This window comes from Somniosus microcephalus, chromosome 14, assembly GCF_052327205.1.
Source record: "Somniosus microcephalus isolate GS21.2 chromosome 14, FLI_Smic_1.0, whole genome shotgun sequence".
Taxonomy (NCBI): domain Eukaryota; kingdom Metazoa; phylum Chordata; class Chondrichthyes; order Squaliformes; family Somniosidae; genus Somniosus; species Somniosus microcephalus.
In genome coordinates this window covers 104,052,795-104,069,516 of record NC_141000.1, presented here as the reverse complement: position 1 = coordinate 104,069,516, position 16,722 = coordinate 104,052,795, and the positions used below count along the sequence as shown (strand labels likewise).

The window sequence follows — 16,722 nt, the reverse complement described above, 5'->3', positions numbered from 1 at the left end:
GCAGCTTTTAATTCAGCCGTCAATGGGCCTGGACTGATTCGACAATCTGGAGAATGTACCAACTGGTACTTCATGGCAGGGAACTACCGCTTAATATCATATGAATTTGTCCTGTGGGTGTAAGAACCACAAAACCATTCTCTTTCTTTTCCTGCTTTTACTCAGCAAAGAAAATGATTTTTCAAAACGTTTTTCTCAAAGGTTCCCAATATATGCCATTTAAATTTCAAAAGCCTGATCTCTCCAACTCTTCTGCAGCACAAGCCTGATGTGCTGTTGACTTGTGAGCCTATATGTATAGGGGAAAACCTCCATAAAGAGATTCTATAAATGTACATGCTAGTGATGTGTTAGGGGACTGAATAAAACACATGCTTAAACTTACACATAGCTCAGTTGGCAAGCGAACTGCTCAGTGTGGCAGGGTGCCTTCCAGAGCAGGATAGTCTGTGTTGAATTAGCTGGTATTGGCCAGAAGGACAGTAAGGACACTATAGTTAGCCTCAGCGCTCCTGGGCTAGGAGAGACATCATCTAGCTCCCAATCATTATCCAGGTACCCTTGCTGAAATGCGTGCGTGCATGGACTTCACATGAGGACATTGTACCATTCACGATTTTGTAATGGATATGGTGGTGCAGTGGTTGGGTACTGAACTATCAAGCCAGCGGGTAGGAGGTAAAATCCCATCGTGGCACGTTGTGAAATTGAAATCAATAAATCTGGTAATTTGTGGACTCGTACCAGGAAAAATGTCAGAGTGTTGGTAAAAGCTCAACTGGTTCACGAACGTCCTTCAGGCCTATAATCTAGTCTGCATTATCTGACTGATTCAATGGGGTAGATTTTGAAATCAATGGAAATAAAAATTGGGAAAGATGTAAAACAGGTGGCTGATGCGCTAGCCCCTGTTTAACGCTATCAAAATCTACCCCATGCTTCAGAAGTGACCTAGCAAGTCACTTGTTTGCTACTTTATTGCGTAGAGACACGTAATTAATGCGGCCTTGGCGCAGCCACCCACTTTCAGAAAATAAAAAATACTGCTGGTGTTCCAGAATGCTGTGCATCGTCTCCAGGTTTACTTGGTGAATTATCTTTAGACAATGCCTTGCTCCCTATCAATCCTGCACCCTATAGATTGCTTGCCTGCTGTGCTTTCTGGATCTGCCATACTTGCTTGACATGTCATGCAAGCTGAAAACCTCTGCGGCTTTTGGACTCCGGTGGTTTCAGAACAGTGACTGGGCGGCAGAGCATCGGACGCTTGACAGGGATCAATACTGATTGGATCCTGTCAATGTCGGGGTTTATTCTGCCATCAATCATGGCCCCGCCAGTGGCAGTCTGCTTTCTGCTGGTCAGCTGCTTCTGCAGCTTCTTTCCTCCCCGCCCCCCGCCTGCCCCCACCGCCACCACCGCTGCCACCAATAACCTGATTTGTCCCGAATCAATAGGAGTGGTTAGCGAGCAAAGCTAGACAATCTGCACACAGCTACTGACCACAAACAAACAAGTAGCACAGGCCAACTGAGCACGGCCTTTGAAACCAAATCCTTCCCCCCACAGTAGGCAGTCTGTTGAACTGATTTCGCCTACAGAGAGCTGGATGTGTCTTTCTTCTGAAAACTTGTTCTCCATTTATAAAATACGCTCGTTTTAAAAAAAATAATGAGCAAAGGAATTACAGCATTACGCAGATAATTTATTCCTTCTGACTTGTTCAATATGATTGTAAAAAAATTAATTAAATCATGTCATTGCAGTGACAGAAATTGATGGCTTTTTAATCATCTCGTGATGACTGAATATGCAAGCATTTTCTCTGCTCCTAAAAACTGAGAGGAGTGTCATTGATTTCTGCATTTATTACTTAGCATACGTTTCCAATCTTTGCTTTTTTTTTTAGTTCCAGGCAATCAAACGCTGACAGGTTGAGTTTTGAACTTGTTTACAACAACAATGACTTGCGCTGATACAGCACCTGTAACATAAGGAGATGGTGAGGTTTGGGAGCGAATGCCAGAGCACAGCTTGAAAATCAAAGGGCTGGATTTTCCGGGGCGGGGGCATTGTGGGGGGGGGGCGCAGCGGGTGCAATCGGTTGCAGGTCGGGTGGGAAAGTGTATTTTTTCCCCAGCGGGTTGCTGCGCACCTTTTCCAATATCGGGTCTGTCAGCGCTGATTGGGGACCTAATTCATGTAATTAGTGGCTTGTTTAGCGCCACTTAAGAATGAATTTCGGCTCACCTTCTGCATTTGACAGCTCACCCACAGGGTCCACGCTGGTCGTGGATCACGTCTGTCAAGCTGAGGCGGGAGTTCAGTGGCCATTGAATCAGCTGTTGAGTTGACAGCTTCAAATGTACAGTAAAAGCTCCCACCTTACAGAGATATCTTCCCTCAGCCACAAGCTCTTCCTCACTGCATTTCCACAACAGATTCACCATGCTGCAAGTCTTTACACAATTCTCCATCCAGTCTCACCTCATTACCTCTCTCACCATTGACAGAATGCTTCTGTCATCTCTACTTCACCTGCCATCTATTCCATCAGCATGGGTGCCCTTTATACTCTCTCATCTTGGTCCTCAGAATCCAACCATGATCAGCCTCAACACCAACAGTACCAGGCACACCAGCAGCACCAACAACACCACCAACCTTCTCTGTAATCACTTGATACTGCACAAAAGAGAGGGCATCAGCACCCGACCACATTGCTGCTTAGGAGGCCAGGGATGGCCTTACCATGGCCAGATTTACTTCACTTGACGTTGTACACCTGGCTGCCACATGATGCGTCAGATTGGCACCAACCCACACCAACATGATAAAGCATCCCTACAATGCCCAAGCCATTCCTTTCATACTCAAATGTAAGAAGTCACACAACACCAGGTTATAGTCCAACAGTTTTTTTGAAATCACAAGCTTTCGGAGCGCTGCTCCTTCGTCAGCGCTCCGAAAGCTTGTGATTTCAAAAAAACTGTTGGACCATAACCTGGTGTTGTGTGACTTCTTACATTTGTCCACCCCAGTCCAACACCGGCATCTCCACACCATTTCATACTCAAGACAATTGCGGGGTTACCGTTATGTCTCACCATTCACTGCAACTCACTAAGCCACTTCCAAAGATGTACACAAATCTGTCCAAGAATGGAAAGTGTTGAAAATAAAGGTTTCAATGTTTGACAGCACATTAACAGAAACATTACATGAACATTGCATAAAACACCCAAGTGCCTACCCTTGTGTGTTGGTATGATTGCACTAGGATGAGGGTGAGTGTGAGGGGTGGCTAGTGAGATGGGGATGTGATAATGTAGATAGAGAGGGATGGTTGGAGGTGAAAGGTAAGTTGGTGTGTAAGGATGTGTAGGAGTAGGGTAGGAAAGGCAGAGTGATGGGGATGTGATGAGAGGCACAGCAGGATGAGGTTGAGTGTGGCTTTGTACTAACGTTTCATGGTCTACTGAGATCATTGAAACATTTGCGGCACTGCAGCCTGGTCCTCTTGACCACATCCCTGCTTGTGCTCTCCTCTGCAATGTCCAACCAGGCTGTGTTGGTCTCCTGGGGAGGTCACTTCCGCAAATGGGAAGGGAAGAGGACCTCCCTGTGTGCTGTGACTCCCTCCATAAGCATATGGAGAGAGTCATGGGAGAGCCTGGGTGCAGCCCTGCACCTCTGTGCAGTGCTTCTTAGTGTTTGCAGCACCTCAATGCTGTATAACACGGACAGCACAAATGTCAAAATAAAGTTGGCCATGGTCCCTTTAAGGAAACTGGCTGATGATGTGTCATCAAATGACATCACCAGACCCGCTTCCTCTAATTTGTCAGCAAACGCGCTGGGCAGGCTTAACAAACCCAATCAGGGGAAAATCATTTCAGAGGCCGGGATGGAGCCAGCAGCGGGGTCCGACCCGCCAATGATGTCACCCGCCACGGACCCGCCGAGATCAGCAAAATCGTGGCCAAAGACATAGTTGCCAATGGTGTAGCAAAGGGAAGGGATGATGCATAAAAGACTAGAGTTGGAAGAATGGAGATGTCTGGAGGGGGGTGGGGAGTTGTAGGGATGGAGGTGGTTCCAGAGATAGGGAGGGACAAGGCCATGAAGTGGTTTAAACACAAGAATGGGAATTTTAAATTTGAGGTGTTGGGAGACCGAGGGCAAATGTAGGCTAGCGAGGACAGAAGTGATGAGTTACAGGGACTTGGTACGCGAGAGGACACGGGCAGCATTATTTAGGATGAGCTGAAGTTTATAGAGGATGGGAGGCTGACTAGGAGAGCATTGTAATATTTGAGCATGGAGGTAACAAAGTCATGGATTAGTATTTCAGCAGCAGATGGGCCGGGGCAGGGGCGGAGACGGGCGATGTTACGAATGTGGAAGTCAGCGGTCTTTATGATGGGGATCATATGGGGTCAGAAGCTCAGCTCAGGCTGAAATAAGATGCTGTGAACAATCTTGTTAAACTAGAGACAGTGGATGAGGAGAGGGATGCAACTTGTCGCAAGGGTACAGAGTCGATGACTTCGGTCTCCCCAATGTTTAACTGGAGGAAATTGCAGCTCATCCAAGACTAAATGTCGGACGAGTAGTATAACAGCACACAGATCGTGGAGCGCTAGAGTGAAGTGGTGGTGAGGTAGAGCTTGGTGTTATCAGTGTACATGTGGAAGTCGACCCCGTGTCTTTAGCTGTTGTCACCAGCATGTAGAGGAGGGAGCCAGGGATAGATCTTTGGGGAACTCCAGAGGTAACTGTGTGGGGGTGGGAAGAGAAGCCAGTACTGGAGATGCTCTGGCTACAATTCAATAGGTAAGGGTGGAGCTAAGTGAGGGCAGTCCCACTGAGCTGGATAACAGATGAGAGGAATTGGAGGAGGATAGTGTGATCGATTGTGTTGCTCTGAAAAATCTATCTTCTGTCCATATAAAGGTTTTGACAGCATCTGCCACAATCCAGATGGTGCACTTCTAAAGTGTCGAAAGAATTTTAAAAAGTGAGGAAGGAACGCTGTCCTTTTCTGATCTTGAGCGGAACATTTACCTTGCAATCTGCAAACTTCTCCACAAACAGTAATTAGACTCTGATTGACTTTGTGATCTATTTAGACCACTTCCCTAAAGGAAGTAGCTGAGAAATGGCCTAAGGTTATAGGCTAGGCCAGGCAATAAACATCATAATCATGCTGCAGACCCCAGACTATCTGTCAGCAACACCACAGGAGACCAGCTAGTAACGTTAAGATGACGAGGGAATTATCAGCACTATATTGGCAGGGACTTTATAAATCTTCTGCAGATCCAAAAAGTCTTTCAAGACAAAAATGAGGTAACAGAGCTGAACATTTCTTTAAAAAGTATCTAACAGTTTAAATGTGACATTATCAGTGATTTACATCAACATTACAAGCTTGCTTAAAGTACTTCTAAACAATCCAATTCCCAGAACACCAGGTCAAGTCAAAGGGCTAGAGTAGGGCAAGGCTCAAAGTCACAACTTTTGGATTGGTGTCAAGAATTTCTCTGTACAAAGAGTGATCAGTGCTTGGAGTTGGTCTCCGAGTAGGACAGTTGTGGCAAAACCCTGGAATTATTAGTGAAACAACCAAATGCTATGATTTGGGGAAGGGGGATCCGGAGTTTTTTGTTAGACAGATGAGCTATGATCCATATCTGTCTTGTGATCACCTCCACATTCATTGGCAAAAGATCTAGAGGGGAGATGAGGAGAAATTTTTGCACTCGGAATTGTTGGGATCTGGAACGCATGACCTGAAAAGGTGGTGGAAGCTGATTCCAAAAATAATTTTAAAAGGGAGTTGGACAGGTATTTGAGGATGAGGAACTTACAGGGTTACGGACAAAAAGTGGGGATGTGGGACTCAGCACGACTGCTCTTTCAAAGAGCCAGCACAGGCATGATGGGCCGAATGGTCTCCTTCCGTGCTGTAAGTTTCTATGATTCTATGGCTCAATCTTCGATAATTCTGCCCCTCTGATGTCAAACATTCAGTGTCCTTCATTATAAACTATCTGCTCACTTGTCCACTCAACAGCTCTAATGCAGTAACATTTTTTTTAACAATTGCATAAAAATGAACTTATATATATATATATATATATATATATATATGTGAACCTTCCATGGTGTTGCTCAGGGTGACTCCAAAGATACACCATTTTATAAAGACAGGTGTTTTATACTGCATAATTCACCATGTATAATTCTGCTCAGGTGGGTGGAGTTATGTCCCTTCAATGCCACACAATCTAATTGCGAAGTAAAGACCCTCGGGTCATTCAGAGTTTAATTGTTAATTGGTCAGGGAACCTTTCAAGTTGAAATGTACGTGATAGTTTTAGGCTCTGAAGAAGAAGCACAGAATTTTACAATTGTTTTACGAAAGTGGCGGCGGCATGAAATCCGCATTGTGAATTCTGCACATCCAGACATAGCATTTTTAATACGTTACTAGTCGATCTCCCACGGTGTCGCACATGGGGAGTCTAGACCAAGTGTAGTCTTCAGGTGAAGAGGGGTTAGAAAGTAGGGGATAATTGGACTGTAAGTCAGAAATTCTGGGTTAGATCTTGACTTTTTCAATAGTGTAAGACGGGTGATAGCGAATTGATAGCCTGTTTTACATTTCTCCTGATTTTTGAAGTCGATGGACATAAAAATCAAAACTGATCAATAATGGGCTGCTGACTCACTATCGCCCATTTTACACTATTGCACCAAGTCAAGATCTATGCCTCTGTCTGTTTATAGATATAGATTATGCAAATTAAGCATCTTGGCATGATAGGAAGTAACCATGTTTTTTTTTATTCATTCACGGGATGTGGGCGTCGTTGGCTAAGCCAGCATTTATTGCCCATCCCTAATTGTCCTCGAGAAGGTGGTGGTGAGCCACCTTCTTGAACAGCTGCAGTCCGTTTGGTGAAGGTACTCCCACAGTGGCTTTGTCGTTGCAGTTTGGTACAACTGAGTGGCTTGCTAGGTCATTCCAGAGGGCAGTTAATAGTCAACCACATTGCTGTGGGTCTGGAGTAACATGTAGGCCAGATCAGGTAAGGATGGCAGATTTCCTTCCCTAAAGGACATTAGTGAACTAGATGGGTTTTTACGACAATCCGGTAGTTTCATGATCACCATTATTGATACTAGCTTTTTATTCCAGATTTATTTAATTAACTGAATTTAAATTCCCCAGCTGCTGTGGTGGGATTTGAACTCACGTCTCTGGATCATTAGTCTAGGCTTCTGGATTACTAGTCCAGTAACACAGGCTGGAATTTTCTGGGGGGTCAGCGGTCGGGAGCAGTGGTGGGTCAGGTGGAAAATTTGATTTTTTTTTCCACAGTGGGTCGGGACCGCGCCGTCACGCGCCTTTCCCAATATCGGGTCTGTCAGCACTGACCAGACCCGACAGGCAGCAGCGGGCGACCCAGTTAAACTCATTACCATCTAGTTAACAGATCATTATCAGGCTTTTTCAACTTACCTTTTCACTTTAACTTCATGGCCACGGGAACCACGCTGTTCGGGGACCACGGCTGTCAACCTGAGGTGGGAGTTCAGTGGCCATTGTTCCAGCTGATTACTTGACAGCTTCAAATGTACAGTAAATCTCCCACCTGACATCACTTTCCTCAACCACAAGCTGTTTCTCAGTCCATTTCCAGCACAGATTCAGCAGGCTATCCACTTTCCGCTCTGCATCCACTCTCACCTCATTGGAAGAACTCGCTCACCATTGACAGAATGCTTCTGTCATCTCGACTTCACCTGGTCATCTATTCCATCAACATGGGTGCCCTTTATACTGTCTCACCTTGGTCCTCAGAATCCAATTACGATCAGCCCCAACACCAGCAGCACGAGGCACACCAGCAGCACCAACAACAACACCAACCTTCTCCGCAATCAACTGATGCTGCACAGGACACACGGCACCAGCACCCGACCACATTGCTGCCCGGGAGGCCAGGGCTGGCCTCACCATGACCAGATTTACTTTACTTGATGCTGTACACCCTGGCTGCCACATGATGTACCAGGTTGGCACCACCCCACAATAACATCATAAAGCATCCCTACAATGCCCAAGCCATTCCTTTCACACACATGACCATTGCGGGGGGCACCGTTATGTCTCACCATTCACTGCAACTCACTAAGCCACTTCCAAAGGTGTACACAAATCTGTCCAAGAACGGAAAGTGTTGAAAATAAAGGTTTCAATGTTTGACAGCACAGTAACAGAAACTTTACATGAACATTGGATAGAACACTCAAGTGGCTACCCTTGTGTTTTGTTAGTTGGTATCATTGTACTAGGATGAGGGTGAGTGTGAGGGGTGGCTAGAGAGATGGTGATGTGATAATGTAGATAGAGAGAGAGGGATGGATGGAGGTGCAAGGTACGTTGGTGTGAATAAGGATGTGCAGGAGTAGGGTAGGGAAGGCAGAGTGATGGGGATGTGATGAGAGGCACAGCAGGATGAGGTTGAGTGTGGCTTTGCAGTAACATTTTGTGATCTACTGGAATCATTGAAATGTTTGCACCACTGCAGCCTGGTCCTCCTGACCACATCCCTGCTTGTGTCCTCCTGTGCAATGTGCAACCAGGCTGTGTTGATCTCCTGGGGAGGTCTCTTCCGCCCATGGGATGGGAAGAGGACCTCCCTGCGTGCTGTGACTCCCTCCATAAGCATATGGAGGGAATCATGGGAGAGCCTGGGTGCAGCCCTGCACCTCTGTGCAGTGATTGTGAGTGTTTGTAGCACTTCAATTCTATAAAACACTGACAGCACAAATGTTAAAATAAAGTTGGCCATGGCCGCTTTAAGGAAACCAGCTGATGACGTGTCATGAATGACGTCACCAGACCCGCTTCATCTAATTGGACCGGAAAACATGCTGGGCGGGCTTAACAAGCCCTATCAACAGAAAAGCATTTTCCAGAGTGGGATGGAGTCAGCAGTGTGGTCGGGACCCACCACTGACAGCGACACCAACGTCGCCCGCCCCGGACCCGCCGAGGTAAGGAAAATTTCGGCCATAACCACTATGCTACTGTTCTCGCTTACATGTCAGTTGAGTGGAGTAACTTGCAGTCACGTGTTCTAAATGTTTTGTTACGTTCTTTAGATTTACTGTATTGTCTTATGCAATATAGAGACGAGAATGTAGCCTTATAAAATCATAGTTAAAAATAGCCTCGTAGAAGGTGTGATCTAACACACGGAAAGAACTTTTGGATAGGCCAATGAGTCAAAAATCCCTGAATTCCCTTTGAGGAAACAGCTATGGGGGTAATTATCTTTCTGGATGGAGGGGTCGAAACATCTTCCCCCATCAATATCTATCTTGTGAAAAACTGCCATAGTGTGAGGTCCGACATCGCAAAATTTATATATATTCTTTTAAGAATAGGCCCATAATGGAGGGCACCAGCAAGGCTGCAAAGAGTAGGGGAGAAAATGAGAAAAATCAAATTGTGGTTAGCTGATGTCAAGCTTGGGTTTTCAAAGGCTATAGATTGTAGGATTATGTCAAGCGCCACTACTTTTATTAACACAGCTGTAAGATTAAAGGAACAGGACATTGTCAAAAGTAATTTTTTTTTCCAAAATCAAAAATTACTAATCTCCACAGATTTATAAATGATACTGGATGGTTGTCAGTGAAGTGCAAGATGGTAATCAAATCTCAGGGATCATCTGACAAACACAAACATGGGTTTTGCTCTCGCGCTTTCCCCTGTCATCTGACCACCCCCCCCCCCCCTCCCCTGTTGGATTACTGCCGTGTAAAGCACTGACAGTCATCTAATGCCCCCCGTCTAGTAGCTCTCTAACCATGTCAGGGAAAAAGAAAGGCAGTTGATAAGGGAAATTTTCACTGACGAGTCAGCAGCTTCGCTCTGATCTTTTAGTAATTTACTGAGATCCCTGTAGACAATAGATGATAAATACTGGTTGGACAGGCACTGTACCATGATTGTAATGGTATGATGTGTGACAGATGTGTCAGAGCAATTAACAGGGATCATTTCAAGTGTGACATTCACCATAATAGTCTTTCCAAAGAATCCTGCATATATCTCATATCAGCCACTTTATAAATGACATGTCTTGCTGCTCTTTTTAACCCTAAAACTACCAGCAGCCGAACATTCACATGAATCTATATGTGCAAGTGAGGCACAATTTTTTTCCCCAGTAGGCCGAAGCAAAAACATAGTCACCACTGAGCTTAGTCTTCTGTTTGAAAGTATCTCACAAACTTGCTCAATATTATTATGGCAACTGAAGCTTTTCTTAGCCAATGACTATAATTATGAAAATCCTCGAGGAATTGTCGGCAACTTTTGTGAGCTTATGTATGATTGTTAAACTATGTTTACTTCAGTCACAATAATAGTACCCCCCATCCATATACTGATAGACTACAGTGCCATGAATACATGAGGGCAGAAATTCAGCCTGGAGTTGCCCATATTACAGGCGTTAAATAAATGTAATGAGGGCCAATTCCATGGAGCAAAGTCCCACACCCAATCAGCTGTCAGGGGTGTGAGCGTTGTCATATTGGCGTAGGCCAATGCCCATGGCACCTGCCTGCAACGGGTCTTAGGCCCGTTACATATGTAAATGAGGGGCCGAATGCTGGCAACGGCTGACTTTTTAAAAATTCATTTATGGGATGTGGGCGTCACTGGCGAGGCCGGCATTTATTGCCCATCCCTGCCTTCGGAGGTGCAACAGGTGTCGGCAGCTCGCCCAAAATATTGTAATGAGGCCCAAAGTCCAATTTCAGTTGAGTCTCAAGCCTTCCAGTTCCTGTGCACTGTCAATTATGTGCCCACAAACAGGCCTGAAATAAAGAATAGATTTGCCTTCCAAAGCTAGGCTTTATTAACTTTAAAATCTGCAGCACATCTTTCCACAGCCAAAGCTGGAAAAGAACTGAATTTACGGTGGCCACCACACATCATGTGACATCAACTACCAATGAGATTACAACATATATCCCAAGGCAGTTAACAAACAACCAATCACAATACTTTTACTAAACAAGGAATAATCACCACATTCACCCCTCCTTTTAAAATATACTCCAACCTAAATAACCTTTACAATTTATAATTAATTATTTACAACTAGAACTATGCACAACAAGAGTAAAACTGTTTACATGACACAATACTAAGTGAACAACAACAAATAATAACATTGCACATAAGTATTAAGTATCTCTCAACTAAAACAATATAATATCATATTTCAACAATTTTAAAACATTACTATCAATTTAAAAGTTCATTTTCAATCGGTCGACCGGATATCTTGTTCACGTCGACCTTCTTAACCTTGGTGAAATTCCTTGCCCTCCCACACCAGAAGGCACAGAAGTATCTTCAGCAGGAAGGCTATCCATATCCCGATTTTCAACGGTTTCCGGATTAGAAATCCCATCAGAAGGTAAACTGGGACGGTCATAAACATCCATCAAGGGCTGACTAATAGAAGTATAATTATCTGCAATCGGATTGGAGACATTCGTAGTATCTGTAACAGCATCCACATTATCTAAATCATGACTATTGTTAATATCCTCAGAAGAGGGCTGGCCACCACAAGGAGCCAAGTCTTTAATTGAAACGCTACTTTCTTTCTAATCTTGGAATCGAATATAAGCATATTGGGAATTTGCCTCCAACAGCTCCACCTCCTCCACTAAAGGATCATATTTTGACAATCTAACATGGCGTCGAAGCAGCACAGGTCCCTGCATAGTAAGCCATGAAGGTACCGAATATCCCGTAGTAGATCTCCGCGGATAGTTAAAGAGCCTTTCATGGGGGTCACATTAGTAGCCGTTGAAAGCAATGATCTAATGGAATGCAGGGCATCAGGCAGTACCATTTCCCACTGTGTACTCTTAAGGTTCCGGGATGTCAAAGCCAACATAACTGCCTTCCAGATCACCCCATTGTATCGTTCGCACTGTCCATTACCCTGGGGATTATACGGGGTAGTTCTACTAGTAGAAATTCCCCGACTCTGAAGGTATTCCTTCAACTGGGAAGACATAAAAGAACTTCCCTGATCCGAATGGATATACGCAGGCATCCCAAAGATGACAAAAAGTTGAGTCAGACATTTGATAACTGTAGCAGCTGATACATCTGCACAAGGAAAAGCAAAAGGGAACCTTGAAAACTCATCCACAACAGTAAAAATATATCGGTTTTGAGTAGTTGAAGGAAGAGGCCCCTTAAAGTCGACGCTCAAACGTTCAAAAGGAGAAGTAGCCTTTATAAGATGAGCTCGTTGAGGCTTAAAGAAATTCGGTTTACACCGAGCGCAGATAGAACATGATGAAGTCATCCGCTTGACGTCTTCAACTGAAAAGGGCAAATTCTTACTGCGTACGAAGTGTATCATCCTCGTAACCCCAGGATGACATAAGGCATTGTGAAGATTAATAAGCATATCTCCGTGAATCACAGAACAATAAGCCCTCGACAGTGCATCAGCAGCAACATTATCCTTCCCCGGACGATAAACTATGTCAAAATGGTAACATGCCAACTCAATCCTCCATCTCATTATTTTATCATTTTTGATCTTTCCAAAATGTTTAACATCAAACATAAAGGACACAGATTTTTGATCAGTTACTAACGTGAAATGTCGCCCCGATAAATAATGTCTCCATTTACGCAATGCTTCTACTATTGCGTATGCCTCTTTCTCTATTGAAGAATGTCTTTTTTCACTATTGTTCAAAGTACGTGAGAAAAAGGCCACAGGTCTTCCATTTTGGTTCAGAGTAGCCCCAATTGCAAAATCAGAAGCATCCGTCTCGATCACAAAAGGAACCTGCTCATCAATAGAATGCACAACTGCTCCTAAAATATCCTTTTTAAAATTCTCAAAACATGTCCTGGCCTCCCATGATAGAGGATATGTCGTAACCCGAATAAGAGGCCGGATCTTCCGTGAAAAATTTGCAATCCAATTAGAATAATAAGAAAACAGTCCAACAACTCGTTGCAAAGCCTTAGAATTAGTAGGACAAGGTAAATCAATCAATGGTCGCAGACGTTCTGGATCTGGTTTAATCTTGTTTCCCGAGATAATATACCCCAATAGATTTACCTCAGTAGTCGAAAAGATACATTTCTATTTATTAAAAGTTAAACCAACTTTTTCCGCAGCTTGAAGGAATCTTTTTAAATTAGAATCATGCTCCACCCTTGATTTGCCACACACTGTGATGTCATCTAAGTATGAAAAGGTGTCAGAGAGGGAGTTATCACTTATAAAAGCATCCATTGCCCATTGAAAACAAGCAACACCATTAGTAACACCAAATGGTATTCGGCAAAACTGATACAGCTTTCCACCAGCCTCAAAGGCCGTATATGGTTGATCCTTCTTAACAATAGGAATCTGATGATAAGCACTCTTTAGGTCAATCGTGCTAAAAACCTTATACTGAGATACTTTATTGATAAGCTCATCAATCTTAGGCAAAGGGTACGCATCTAATTGAGTATACCTATTAATAGTTTGGGAATAGTCTATCACCATTTGTTTCTTGTGTCTCTCGTTAGTCGTGACAACTACCTGTGCTCGCCAAGGCGAACAACTAGGTTCAATGATTCCTTCCAATAAGAGACGTTGAACTTCAGAATTAATAAATTCTCTATCCTGACTACTATATCTTCTTGACTTGGTAGCAATTGGCTTACAATCCGGCATCAAATTGGAAAAAGTGATAATGGAGAAATGGATAAAGAGGTTAATCCACAAATAGATAAAGGTGGCTTAGTCCCTCCAAATGAAAGACTAAGAGACTCGTGTAACTGAAGCACATCATGTCCAATCAAAATATCCGCACAGAGATTAGGCAAAACAGATAGGCGTATATCAGTATACGTATTACCTAGAAGAATAATTTTCACAAAGCAACAACCAGCTATTTGTGAAGTAAGGGTCGTCTGAGCCATACACACCTGATACGTAACAGGCGAAATTTTCAAATGCTTCTCCTTCGCAAACTGAAGACTTATAAAACTCTCAGTACTGCCCGTATCTATAAGGGCCTTCACTTCCAACCCATTAACTTGAGCCGTAACTATAGCTTTGTTTAGGCCATGAGCAAATGCAGCAGAAATTGATGCAATAAACGCCCTATCTAAAGGCTGAATAGTCACAGAGGAGGAGGTGGTAGAGGAGGGCCCTCCCACACCAGGAGAGGAGGTGGTAATTGAACCTGATGATTTGCACACGCGTGCATAATGACCTCTCTTGCCGCATTTACTACACACAGCCTCCCGAGCAGGACACTTCAGACAAGGGTGCCGGATATTCCCACAAAAATAACACTTCTGAATCCTAGAGGCAACAGCCGCCGAAGTAGAAACTGTTTCAGAATCTAGTAAACCACTCCCATTAAGTCCACATAATTCCTTTTCATCCGAAACTGCCGAAACCATAGTCGCAGGCCGATTAAAAAGAGCATAAGAATCCGAACTTCTCTGAGCCACATCCAATGTAGAAGCTTGCTCAAAAGCACTTTTAAGATCCAAAGTCTTATTTTCTAACAACCGCTGACGAATTGATCTAGACAGTAATCCATTAATAAAAGCATCCCGTACCGATTCTTCCTTATATTCTTCAGCCGTCACGGCCTTATAATTACAGTTAACACTAAGGCACCGAAGTGCTTGTAAATAAGTATCCAAAGATTCTCCCACCTGCTGCTTACGGGCAGATAGAAGGTGACGTGCAAATACCTCATTCTTTGGTTTAACAAAAATCTTTTCCAATGTAGAAATAGCCACTTCATAAGTTTTACAGTCCAAAATATATTTATATACATCCGGAGCAATGTAGTTGATCAGCATATTCAGCTTATTTAGAGACTCTTGATCCAACACGCCGAAAAAGTTTTTAAATGTACAATACCAATGTTTCCATTTATCATCCACTCCAGCAGAATTGGGGTCAGCCTTGAATCGTTCTGGTTGAAGATATCGCTCCATTCTAACATAAAGTTAATAAATTGAAATAAAGAATAGATTTGCCTTCCAAAGCTAGGCTTTATTAACTTTAAAATCTGCAGCACATCTTTCCACATCCAGTCCCAACCAAAGCTGGAAAAGAACTGAATTTAAGGTGGCCACCACACATCATGTGACATCAACTACCAATGAGATTACAACATATATCCCAAGGCAGTTAACAAACAACCAATCACAACACTTTTACTAAACAAGGAATAATCACCACAAGGCCGCAACCAAATTTTACCTGAAGACTGGTTATCTTTAGCTGTCAGGGTGAGTCGGGGTATTAGGCTAATAACTATGAAGTTGGACAAACCTAACCTGCCTTGGTAACATCCTCACACGCCATAAATACTTGCCCATGATCACACTAAACATTCCGGATTATTGATCCTTGAATGGGACAGGCTTTGTAAAGAATCCCTATCTATCTTTTACTGCTCCAGTGAGCGAAAGGACAGCCCCGCAGGCTGGATACGGGAGAAATGAGAGCAAGCAGCAGCTGCAGAAAAAGCCTGTCTGAAACTTTTCTGACAAAGGAAAAGAAGACTGAAGTTCAGGGGAATTGCAGTAGTCCACAGAATGATAAGTTTGACATGTGCAATGTTTAACCCTTAACACATGATTGGTGCCACCATCTGTGGTGAGGATGGATAAGTTGACGTTTCAGGTGTAACTCTTCATCAGAACTGGAAAAAAAATGAATCCGAATTTAAATAGAACCAGAGCAAAGGGGAGGGAAGGAGGGAAACACAGAAGAGTGGAACGATATGATAAATTGAAACTGGAGAAAGAAAGAACTTGCATTATACAGCGCCTTTCATGACCTCGGGATGCCTCAATGCGCTTTACAGCCAATGAAGCAGTTTTTTGAAGTGTAGTCACTGTTGTAATGTAGGGAAATGCAGCAGCCAATTTGTGCACAGCAAGCTCACACAAACAGCAATGAGGTAATGACCAGATAATCTGTTTTAGTGATGTTGGTTGAGGGATAAATGTTGCCCAGGACACCGGGGATAACTCCCCTGCTCTTCTTTGAAATAGTGCCATGGAGTCTGTTACGTCCACCTGATGGGTCCTCAGTTTAACATCTCCTCTGAAAGACGGCACCTCCGACAGTGCAGCACTCCTTCAGTACTGGAGAGTCAGCCTAGGTTTCGTGCTCAAGTCTCTGGAGTGGGACTTGAAACTGCAACTTTCTGACTCCGAGGCCAGAGTGAAGGAAAACAATCCCGCACAGTGTTCTGACAAAGGAAAACTCCACCCCAAGTTAGTCTTCTGTCGCTTTAATATTATATACTGTCAATTTTCGATCAGTTTGTAATGAATATATCAGATACACTTGATGGTCTAAATGCAAATCATATTGGTAATGGTGGAAGGAGATTGGTACTTCAGCCATTGGCAATACCTGACTGTGTAAAGGAGCTGCATTCCACCACTCCAAAGGCATCCTGGAACCAGCTTTTCCAGAGTCTTGAGAGTGGCCAATGGAGGTGTGGAAAACAAATACTTTTAACAAGCTCTGCAATCATCGACTGTACACTGCAAAAATAAAAAGGGGTAAGCGAGTTTCCATTTGGTATGACACTCTTCCAATGGATAAC

The 16,722-nt window shown here is 43.7% G+C and overlaps 1 long non-coding RNA gene across 1 annotated transcript in view; it reads left to right on the top strand.

Moving 5' to 3' along the window:
* LOC147107787 (uncharacterized) overlaps nt 1-16,722 on the top strand; it is a 178,853-nt gene that overhangs the window by 48,498 nt on the left and 113,633 nt on the right. The gene's annotated exons all lie outside the window — the stretch shown is intronic.